The 12,587-nt window shown below is 35.6% G+C and overlaps 1 protein-coding gene across 4 annotated transcripts in view; it reads left to right on the top strand.

Moving 5' to 3' along the window:
• Positions 1-12,587, top strand: part of LOC108748499 (protein kinase C and casein kinase substrate in neurons protein 1) — a 62,229-nt gene that overhangs the window by 31,920 nt on the left and 17,722 nt on the right. Inside the window, exon 1 of one of the 4 annotated variants that reach the window (XM_018486715.1) lies at positions 656-897. The exons of the other annotated variants lie outside the window; for them this stretch is intronic. The gene's annotated coding sequence lies outside the window, so the exon portion shown is untranslated. Of the gene's footprint in view, positions 1-655; positions 898-12,587 lie in introns of those variants that run through there. 4 annotated transcript variants of the gene reach the window in all.

Here is a 12,587-nt window from a genome sequence, read left to right as displayed (position 1 = left end):
TTTATACTTGCAATTTATTTCTAATGTGTATTTTATTAATATTACAGTTTAATTTATCTAAAATAATATCTAAAATAAAATAATTTTATTGTATTGCCGGATGCGTTGTTAACTACTTTAAACGTTGTTGTTACACATCTGCAACAATTAGCATTTTTTTATATTCACTCTACACAGTAACATTACGTATAATTGATCTCTTTTCTTTTAAATGCAAATTGTTTCATTAGTGTACCATTTAAATAGCACTCGCTAATTTTTTGCTCCGCGATTAATCAGAACTCTTAATCTTTCATTTTCCCAGAAAGAAATTATGTACACGATATGTAACAGAATTACATAATACATAAAGTAATAACGAAGAAAAATTAAATCTGTGACGCTCGATTAAACTGTAAAAAATACGCGGAACGACGAGTATAATCTTTTCGAGATAAAGTTACTGTGGAAGAAGTAATTCGATTATCCCTACCCGGCGGCGGCGGCGGCGACGGCGACGGCGGCGGGAGGGTTTAACGGAGGATTCCTCGTCAGCCTGTTACTTTGGTGTGTCGCGTAATAACAGGTATTCTTTCTCACACGATCATTCATCGCCGCGAGAGCTGCGGAGAGCGCGTCGCGAGCCCCTTCTTCGGAACGTCAGTTCATGTCCGACCGTCGTGTCGCGTGGATCGCACCACGTCCGGCGTGCAGCGCATAGTCGTGTTTATTTATAAACCACGTATCCGGGAACGTGCGCGCCGTGGATAGCGTCAGGTTTTCCTCCCAGTCGCTTTTCCGAAAGCGTTGCGTGTCGCAACGTGAGGCTACGGTGATCGTGTTGTGCGTGCTGGTGTGAGATCAGGGAAAAAAAAAAAAAAAAACATTCCGTTCGACACCCAATCATGTGTTGCCAAGGTAGGACAGGTGTTTACTACCTGGCGAAATCTGAAAAACTTGTCATTTTTAGGGAATTCCTTCTTTCTACCCTTGAAAATCGAGAATTTTTGTTTGGAATTTTAGCCTTTAAATTCTTCGGAGTAGAATCTCACTCTGCCAAAGCGTGACAAATGAGCCAGTCTTGAAAAAGAGCGGCTCAATTTGTAATCTTTAGGAGTGAGATTTCACTTTTTAGAATGAGAGATTCACTCTAAATACTTTTGAGAGTGTCGGTACTCAGCTGGAAGCTTTTGGAATTTAAATTTAAATTCTGTCTCTCTCCGAAAACATTGTTTCATTCGATCATTTTCTCTTAATAATGCAAAATCAGTTGGCAATCAGTTGGAAAATCCGAGAATTCCTTTACAAAATATAATATCAATAAATACTAGGAGAAAGTTTGCACTGCTGATCCAGACTCGATTCGGCACGCGCTTATTTTCAGCATGAAACTATGGGGGGGGAGGGGGCCAACTTACGTGAAATCTGAGAGGCTGATGAAGGAGTATCCGTTTTCGCGTGCGCGCTTCCGATTCTAATTCCAACGTGGCATCCGCCAGGCCGATTCCGGGCGGAAATATCGCGACTCGAATCCCACATCCGTTTCGGAGATAAGATCTCAGATCGATCGTGTTTATCTTCCCCAAAGTCTCGGCGAGGGAGATCCCAGCTCGAAACTTCAGAACTGCCGATTAATTGGTCCAAACTAGGAACTACTCTTCCCGCTCGGGACTCAATCGATGCCTTATTCAAGACCATTAGTCCTGAAGCAGCGCCAAGTTTCAGCCGCTCGGCGCTCGATATGGATGGAAAATTATGAACGCACTTGAACGCGATCGGTTAAGATGTGTGCTACGTGCAACTCGTTAGCGCGTATCGTAGCTTCGAGAGGATTGAAGTGCGTTGCTGAATGCTCCCGAAGGTCACTGCGAGGTAGCACTCATGTCGCTTATCAGGCCGCTCCTTGAATTAACGATGGAAAACTCACGATACGTCTGATCATCGTTTCTGCGTGCAAAGAACGAACGAAGATTGTGGTGAAGTATTTAAAAAGTTTAACCACACTGAGAAAAATAGTCTGGTTGGATTAATAGTAATTCTGATGGGAAATGCACAAATCGAAATTATCTGGTTAAATCTACTAGAATTCTAGTTGAGACAATTAAAATTCTGATACAATTCTGATGAAAATAAGAATTCTAGTAGATTTTGCTATTACGTAATAAGAATTCCAGAAGAATTCTAAACTGAGTATCTCAACTGAGTATCTCTAATAAATTTAACCAGAAAATTCTGATTCGTTCATTTTCAATCACAATTTTTTTTCAGTATAGATACAGATCTGAAAGTATTTTTATTTGACGTTGTACCATCAAAATAATTACGTAGAAATCTCAAGTATACTTAATTAACAATGCTGTAAAAAATTTGAACATATCCTGTATGATTATTTTGATGATACAACGAAATTATTTCCAGATTTGTATTTAACTAAATTTTTCAACAATATTAAGATTGCTAACAGGGCGACTTATACGAATAAATTTATTATCCAGCAAGCAAGACATTTTTTATCGTTATTTTTAACGTCAAAATGACAAATATTATCTTGTTTGCTGAGTAAATAGGTACGAGTATAATATACGAGAAGCGTTTATTACGGTCAAAGTTAGGCGCTGCAATAATGTGTATTTAAATTAAAATATGTAAAAAATATATCAAAATGCATATTTAATTCCAGCTGAGGTAATATTTTTCACAATAAGTTCTTTACAGGTTTTTAAGATGCTAGTAGCATCAAATAAACGGTGTAATTTAATTTAGGGGGATTATTGTTATTTGTATTTCAGTTTAATCGTGCTGCAATCCGAAAGTAATCGACGCGTATACTTCTGACTTTGACTGTAGTAGACGCTTCTCGTAGTAAATTTTTAAATACCTGAGCGTCCTTTCCACGTGATTATTCATGTACTATATCGATGATGGTAGTTCAGACGTCTAAACTACCGTAATCATTAAAATCCACGCGACATGCTTGAATTCCCAAGATCGCTGCACACTTCTTACTCGCATTAACGTAGAAATAAAAGTATATTTGAAGTGTATATAGGTACGCGATATAATGTTAGATCCGCTGACCTTAAGAAACGCTAAACATGGAGTTCTCTCGCACGCATCTATCAGTGCGAGTCAGTCACGGACACGCTTCGCTGCGGGCGACATCCTGTAAACCTGTGTGCGTCGCTCTCGTATGCGATGAGTATGAATCTCTGTTTTCGTAACGCCTTCGACGATATTACATTTGATCTTATTCGCGAGAGCGCGTTAATAAAATTTGTCTTTTACCCTTATCGAAGCACATAACGAAGGATTCAACAGAAATGACAGATTTTCATAAATAAACTGATATGTCGTTTGCAGAATCATTCATAGTAAGATCAAAGGTTAGCAAAAGCATTTGAAAAGAACGATTTAGAAGTATATAAAAATTTAACTACAATAGATGTAGATCTGAAAATAATTTTGTTAAATTAAATTGAAATAATTATGTGAGAGAGAGAAACTCAAATATGATAAGCAATGCTGCAAAAAATTTTGATGTTCTAATAATTAACTGGAACGTACTACATAATTATTTTATCTGATGCAATTAATTTCAAGTCTATATTTAGCTAAATTTTTTAATACTTTAGGAAAGCCGTTCTTTTTATGTAAAAACTGTAGGAAATAAGATTGAAAAAAAAGTCCATGTGGTGAGATTTTTCAAAACAAGATACTTTTTGTTGCACAGAAAAGATGGTTTTGCAGAAGTGTCTAAAAATTTAGCTACTGATTGTTAAAATGTCAAAACTTTTTGCAGCATTGCGTTCGTCGCGTTTAAACTTCCTGCATTTAAGCCAACAAAATTATTTTCAAATCTGCATCCAGCAAAATTTTTAGATACTTCAGCAAAACCGTTCTTTATCGTGTATAGAAGATTGATTATAATTTGTAGCATGCATGGAAGCGAGTTAACGTTGTACGCATTATTATTTCGTTGGTGTCAGAAGTCAGCGAATGAACAGACCGCACATAATTTCCATCTCGTATCTTTATACGCGCGATGAAATGCGACGAGAGAGCGTCTCCTAATTAGTGTATTTCAGCAAGCGTGAAATGTTCGAGGGTTGCCGTATACTTCACTGCGTTTCTTTCTCTCCTTTTTCGAAGTTTAACGGTGAATCTTTAAAACGCAGCGTAATACACAAAAAGCTGCTGGACCGTGTTCTTCCTCGTGCGAACGTGTGTTAACGACGCGCTCCGGTGCGCGCGTACTCACGCTCGAAAGACCTCGCCCTTTTCTCTCTTCGGACAGGATTCCCAGATACCTGCTGCACAACCTGCTTATGCTTGTGTGCACAATCGACGTTACTTCGAACCGAAATCTCCGTCCTCCCTTTGTACTCGCAAACGCAGAAAAGCTCTCACTGGCCGCGACTGGCTTTCTGAAAGATCGTCGATTGAAGAAACTTCCTGCATATTTTATCATAATTTTAAAAGATTGATTCTCCATTCTGCATTTTGAATTAATTATCAAATGTCTCTCTTTAATTTAGAGGGAAACGGGAAAATTATAGAAAAATTAAAATTTCCATTATGTACGTCATGTATCATTATTACTTTTATGTATTGTATAAATGGCTGCACATTATATTAATTATAAATTTTCTTCCATGTATGTACTCCTCGTCTACGACGCATTTTGCCATTTGAAGATCTACCTGCCGAATAGATATTTTTAGCGCAAATTGGGTCGTACGATTTAATCGATGTCACGTTATACATCCCGTACTTGGTCATTATTAACCTTGGATCGCCTCGTCCAGAAACTAATTCGATCACAGCTCGTGGAATTGCATTAGCACGAGGGTCTGAATATACTTATCGCATGGGGGAGCGTAATCAACAACGTCCATGCACAGAAGAGTTTAACGAGAATCTCTCTCCTTACTTGCAAATCGTACAACGAAATAATATAATAATTTGCTTTTATTACGTGCAATTATTGTAACAATTTTCATTAAACTTGCGTACCGTAACCTCAGTTTTTCTTGTCGATGCGAAACTTTCGTTCATTAATATTTCAAGTAAGAAAGTTTAGCGTAATTTAGATAAATTGATATAACGCTCTGTATATTATTTTATCTTAGACGAGATTTATATTATCATAAATGAACGGATTTTAGATATCTTCACAATCTTACAAATATACTGAAATGTTTGGAGACTCTTCAGTTCTTCTTTCACTTTGATAAAGATTATTATATATATCATATTATCAGTGAGTTAACCAAGTAATATAAAATTAATAAGCGTAGGGCTACAAATCAAGCAAGGTCTTAATGGTCTGTGTTGTTATAAAACAAAAGTTTATTATAACATACGTTAAAGTTTATTATAACAAGTAATATAATTTGATAACGTCGATCGCGCGACTGTCACGACCCGATTGAGAATAGACATTTGAAATTTGTCAGCCTCTTTACGCTCTACATATTTCAAAACCCTTTCCTCCGTCACCCTACTTGCCGCTCTCATCTATTTTCCCTTCTCTCGTTTCTTCTCAGCATTTTGCGCGGTACTGTGTGAAGAAAAATATAAAGCACTTAGCGTAGGGAGTGAAAGAAGGTGGGGATATTATACGTTAAAACCTGTTACGTAAAACTTGTCCCCTGCTAAATAATTCTTGCTTAATAATTTAAATAACTGAATAAATTAAATATCAGGATCGAGTTTATTTGAAATTGATATGCGTCGCGAAGGTGTTAAAAAGTTTCTTGTCACAGACTTTGCGCAGACAATTATATTGAACTGTTATTTCTCAAGTTACGACGCTGTAAATTGTATCTGAAATTCTATCTCGAGCGTGATTCCTATAACGGAACTTTATACGAGTGCAGATATCGCGATAGTAACTCTTGCAGAGAGTCTTTCGCGTAGAGGCCTGATAAAGCACGGATCTATATGGCGTCCAGCATTTACCTTAAATTCTGAGAAAAAATGCTGATGTAGTGGCTTCTTGATCGTGTCATATGGCGACGGGGATTGTGTGCTGAGCGAGAGAAAGTAGGTGGTTCCATCCAATCGATAACGAAGTTCCTTCTTCGCAAGAGTGTCTTTTGTGTTCGTAAAATCGATTTCTCAAACTGAAAGGAGCCTTGCAATTGTGCCGCATCTTCCTGCCATTTTCTACGCAAATACACGCATCACTGCTTTTATTTGATATTCTCTACCGAAACAGGAGTTAAACTAAGTTATAAAGCTCACATATCATCTCATTGTGTAAATTTCTTAAACAATCTTAAACATACGATACTTGAGATATATAAATATAAAGCGATAACTATGTGTGATAAAATTAGCAAAATGAATGTGTCTTAATATCTTCTTAAAACTTGCACTTTGTGCAAAATATAAATTAATGATTTGAAGATCTCTAAAATTTTATAATTCATGAAAACGCTAGATAAATTATATTTTTATATTTATTTTATATAAAAATTTGTCACATCGATTTGCCAACTTTTTTAGTTAAAGTTTCTTGAGATGCAGAAGCGCGATGTCGTCTGAGATCCCAGATTTTGAGGTTTTCTTCCCTTTCGAGATGAATAATTTGCCTGAAGCAGTCTTTAAGGATCTAAAGTTCCGTACAGGTGGATTTAACAAGTTTCGCTTCGAGGCCAATAGAAACAGTTCCAACTAATTGCACCTTCGGGATCATCCTGCATTCTGTGCTTCAACAATCAAGCAGAGCAACACTAACATCTTATCTAATAGAAGACTGACCGTTTCTGACGGTCGTTAAAGTGCGAGACATGGCATAACGATTATAAGGGCTGCACGGATTCTTTATGATAGCTTTAGGATATGCCGCAGGCTGTGCGTAAACCTAAAATATGTGCTGCTTCTATTTCAAATGTTTACATGCATAATTCTCAATGATATGATTCTGCAATAATTTATATAGAGATTATAATACACTCAGATACAATCTAATTCTTAAAGCTTTCAATTTCGAAAGTTTTGCTCGAAAATTCTAAATAATTGCAAGGAAATGTGGTTTATGACTCGGATTGAATCTAATCGAAAAATTAAAAAAATATTGCTAATTTTTATATATTATATATAAAAGCCATAAAATTGGCATGCTAATATCTTTGGATTTTTATTCTTCACAATTCGTCAGAATTTTTTTACATAAAAATTCTATAAATACAACATTATTTTCACATGGAGAGATAGTCACTAGCGATACACTGCGATAAAAAGATTCATTGTAAATCGTTGATGCCCGGTGGAAATCGATCATTTATTTTTTACGTAACGGTCGCCGAGCGGTAGCGTGTAACCTTCGACAATGTATAGGCCTATCGACATGCGGAATTGAATTACGGTGAGGACGTGGAGGTTACTGACATGGCCCTGCTTTGTTCGTAACCCGTCCGTAATGAGCGCCGCAATTTATCCATAATTTATTCGTTGTTACATTCCTTTTGACAGCCGTAATGTACCACGTTTATTCGCCGTATAAAAGCAAGTCCTGCGGCGTTGCATGACCGGTACATCTTGTTAAACCGGCCGGAATAGTTGCCGGGTCTGATAACAGTAAAGTGCGGGTGCCCAATACTTTACGAGAAAATATGTGATTGAGGAATGTTGATAAGTGCATAGAAAGTTTAGCTCCAAGAGTGTGAAGTTCACGATTTTTCATTACAACATATGTATATGTGGTGCAAATCATCTGAGATTAATCACCGAGATCTCATCGCCGCATACAAATACTGCGGATGCGATATGTAGCCGACTAGCAATTAGAAATGATAAATGTGATGGATTTATTATCGCGTAACTGCGAATCGATATATAATTCTTATGCGATTATGCGATTAATTAATCAAATAAATTTAGAATTTATAACAATAATGTCAGAATAATTATATCATTTCGCGAGAAATGTCAATAAAGGAAGAAAACTGTCTACAGTAATACGAGAAAGAGAGAAAAAAAAGAGAGAAATATATGTCATTATAATGTTCATATTAATGACATTATTAATCCAAAAATAGTCACTTGGTTTTTGTTTTTATACTTGCACAATCAACCTGGAATTGTTTTTACACCTCGATTAAGGTCACTATGATTAACAACATGTTATACAATATATATTATTGATTGTTTTCCAATTTATTAATATTTGAGAATATTATGAACATGGATTTAATCACAATTTTCTACAATCAAACAAAGCTTATTATAACACTAGAGTAACTATCCCAATTACTGTGCCTGTCTCTATTATTATGTGCTTTGGTATTCCGATAAGTCATAAAGAAAACTAGCATGAATAAATAAGAAAAAAATATTTTTTCTTGTTAAGTTCAATACCAAAGATAATATTATTTTTTAGATAATAAATTTTATTTTTTGAATATTAAAGTATTTTAAACATTTTTTAAAAGCAATAAAATTAATAGACTAAAGAAAATTCTAAAAAATTGGCTTAAATTGACATTTGATTTATTATTTTTTAGATTTTTCAAAAGATATGAGGAATTTATGTGAATCCAGTAATACGTATCGCAAGATTTTAAGCTTGTCCCTATTAATGTGCCCCCAATTTGTGTGCCTCACATTTCATTCATTTTAACATATAGTTACTAAAACAGATAATAAATTTAATCTAGAAAAATGTTAATGCTTTATAATGTTTTTGACAAAAATAAAAAACATGTTTAAAATTTGTAACAAAAATAAAAAACATGCGACAAAAGTAAAAAACATGGCCATTGCCGCTTAGAGGACTCACTAATGGGACAAAAACATGTTTTTTATTTTTATCAAAAACATGTTTATATAAGTTATAAAGTATTAACATTTTTCTAGATTAAAGAAATATTATAAGAAAAAGAAATAGTTGAAAAACCCGATATTGATTGCAAGCAGATAAAATTAAGGCTACAATATTTAATAATTAATTCAGTAATAATCAAGTTGGCTAAAAGGCACATTAATAGAGACAGTTACCCTATTTCTAGAAAAAGAAAAGATTTTAATTAATAATACTTTTTTATTGCGAATTTTCGATGGAAATGCATATTGAAGGATTGTAAAAAATAGTTATTAAAAAAGAAAAATAAATATATAAACAATGTCCATACAAAACGATAATTCACATTTTTCCGTCGCAGGGATTGTAAAAATATCCCACGTGACTATTTTCAGGTTGAAAATGAAACTATTAAAAAATTACAGATGAAATATAATGTTTAGACGAAACAAATTAATATAATTAGAAGAATAAATTCGATGTTATCAACACGAGGGGAGATTTAAATTCTCAAGCAAACTATCGAGAAACCATTTTTCAGACAAGGCGATGCCTTGACCCGTGCACAATCGCAGTGTTGTGCACAATAAGAGAGAGTGCGCGCTTGAAAATGCACCGCGTTCGTATCTATTCAACGCTTCCTTCGTACACAATTACTCTTACGTACTCTTATGTATACTCCGAGAGAATGCTTTTCGTCCATTTATTCTGAGCCAACCGCAACATCGTCGGCCACTACGGTTCGCATTCCAATTAAAAAAATTATCATTAGAAACACGCAGAGAGACCCCTATTGTGCTTTGTGAATAATTTTCGGACTTTTCAAATACTGGCGACGTGCCAACAAGCCTTAATCTTCTCCTACGTAATTGGCGATCGATTGCAAGTAGTCCGCGAGTAATCCTTGCAATGCGGAAAGAAGCACGAAATATTCACGAACATAGCAGTCGTGCATTATTTTATTGCAAATTAATAACGGAAAATATAGGTAAAGATATCAGAGACACAAAATGTGATCGTATTGTCCTCTAATTCATTATTACTAGAAGCCTGAGCAATTTGCGGGAAAACGTCTCGGAATGAGGATTTTTCAGAAAAATAAATGCGAACGTGGGAGAAGTTGTATCGACGATGATATAGCGCGGAAGAAACTGTTTGTGACACTTACATCAGTTTACTTCTACTGAAGCGCGAAATGACGTCCCACCATCTCTTTTAACACGACAAAATATCGGAACGAAGCATGACCTACATTTGAAACTTGATTTTCCGGTTCAAAATTAAAATAGCGTGTGCGACCTAAGGACTTTTATGTCCATTGCTACAAATGTATAATACGGCGTGTCGATAATATATCGATTAAACGGCATGAACGTCACATTTTAATAAACATCAATATTGCAGCTTTGTGATGCGGTTGAAGTATTTACTTTTCCATGTCCTTTCAAACGAATTTGTTTCTGCATTGGCAACAGAAGACTACTCTGTGAGTCAGTGTAGTATTACTGACTTCAGTACTAGACTGATGTAATCATCAACAAATATCTACTGTTTTTCAGTAATAATACGCACTGATTCGGTTTTAGAGATTATGATTTTCTGCAGATACAATCTGTAGAAACCTTCTGAAAAGATAACTTCTGAAAATGAATCAGTATATTATTATTGAAAAGCAATAAAAATTCTAATAACTGATATTACAGTTATAAAAGTGTAGCACTCTTAAGTCAGTGATAAATATACTGATTCACTGACACTTTTACAGAGTACTTATCATGTAATCGCTCGCTACTAAGAGCGAGCTTGTACTAACCCAGATTTTAGACATAAATTCGCGGACGTAATTGTAAACAATAACTGTGTCGGCTAGTTAAGTATCGTTAGCCAAGCTATCATCATTGCGAACGGCAGCCCGTCGTCGACACATGATTCACTGTCGGATGCAGACGTCCTTCATCACCTTGAAATCACGTCATGGACCGGATCATTATCTCCGCATGGCGCGTCGCAATTGTTTCGATTATCGGAAAATGTATAATACTATTGAGCGCGCACTGGTAGAGCAAAACTGTTTAATCCACCATCTGGTTATAATGGCTAATCGAATGTAACGGCTCGCCTGTGGCCAGAGCAAAAGTAAAATATTAAAACCGTACAGTCTGGGAGAAAGAATTCCGATTGAAACTATTTAATTTACCTTCGTTCTGTTTGAACGCGCAGGATAACTATATGCCAGATATACTATACGTTTCCTACAACTAAAAATAATTAAAAACAAATTGTATCACGGAAATATGAATGAACGTTCCGCTTGGCGCTCGCGAGTGGTTTAAAAACACGGATTATTTCATCGTCACGTTAATAGCACAGTCTCCACACTACAGTGCTAATTTTAGAGGACTGGAACCGGCAAGTAAGAGAGGCAATATCCATATCGCTTTACGATAATTTGATTACACAAACACTGCATTTCGTGACTGCCGCTTAAGTGAAACTAATCGGCCCTCGAATAATCTATTGGGGCAAGGTGAAAAACACGAAACATCTTCATTCGCGACGTTCAAAGCGAAAATGATGACTTTCTAACAGCACCTGTCTGTCCACATTAACTCGCTACGTAGTGCTATTCCTAGACAAATGACTAGTTATGAGACATAGTAATCGCGGTTTATGATTTGATCACGCAAGCATCCAAATACCTTGAAGGATGATCCAGACACACTCTAGATGAATCGGCAGACAGTATATACCATTTTATGCTGCGAGAACAAGATTTCATGAAACAAGAAAAATAAACGCGTAATATCTTCGCGGCTGTGTTGACCAGCGATATGTATTCGGTCCAAAAGATATCGTGGTTGGAAAAAGGGAACGCAGACGTGTACAGACAGTGTGTACTTTGCAACACGTATTTGCAAAACACCGTCGCGAAGCTTCATTTCTTGGCACAATCGTGTCTCTTTTCAAAGCATCTTAAACAGAGCCAGCCAATCTTGAGAACCAGTCTGGGGCTTTGCACTAAAAACCAGTTCAGGTGGCTCGCGGAAAAAGGCGCTTCTTTAGCAGCTTGCAAGTAGTCCGGGATCCGACGTTCCTATTCAAAACAAGATGCGAGTCTTGAATGTGAAAGCGAAAAATATTCGTTTCGAACGTGTGAAAGCAATCTTTATGTCGAGCGAATGACAATCTCAATTGTAAACGTAGATTTTTTTCTAAAACAAAGTATAATTTAATATTTCTAGCGTAGAAATTACTGTCGATGTAGAACCAAGTAATAAACGCTTTCTAAATAAAATTTTTGAAGAAACTTTCATAAGTACAATCATTCGCATTGATGATGTTAGAGACGATTAAAAGCAAACGCGCAGACGTTTGATAAAAAAAAAAGGCCAGTTAGATTTATCTAGTAAGGATGATAAAATCTCAATACCCCAAAAGAAACTTTGCGCATATAAATATCCGATATTCTTTTACTATGTAAACGACGTTTTTTTCTCGCCTAACGTAGCGCGACGAATTTAAGAACATCTATATTTTCTTAACTGGCCTCTCTTTGATATTGTCCTCGAATCGTGACATGATTTTCTGTCAAGTTCTCTCTAATGAAATATATATCTATATCTTTACTGCATTGAATAAATGGACTCTTATATAATAGATTCAATTAGAGTTCTATATAGATTATTATTTAGATTCTGTTTGCATAGTTCACGTTCTATTCAATGATTTATTTTTTTAGTCACGACATTTTTGTTTTATAATCTATTCATTTGCATTGTAATTATTTTAACTCGACTTATGG

This window comes from Trachymyrmex septentrionalis, unplaced genomic scaffold, assembly GCF_001594115.1.
Source record: "Trachymyrmex septentrionalis isolate Tsep2-gDNA-1 unplaced genomic scaffold, Tsep1.0 scaffold223, whole genome shotgun sequence".
In the NCBI taxonomy this organism is placed as follows: domain Eukaryota; kingdom Metazoa; phylum Arthropoda; class Insecta; order Hymenoptera; family Formicidae; genus Trachymyrmex; species Trachymyrmex septentrionalis.
Note: the sequence above shows the minus strand (reverse complement) of the source record. Positions and strands in the feature narration are given on the sequence as shown.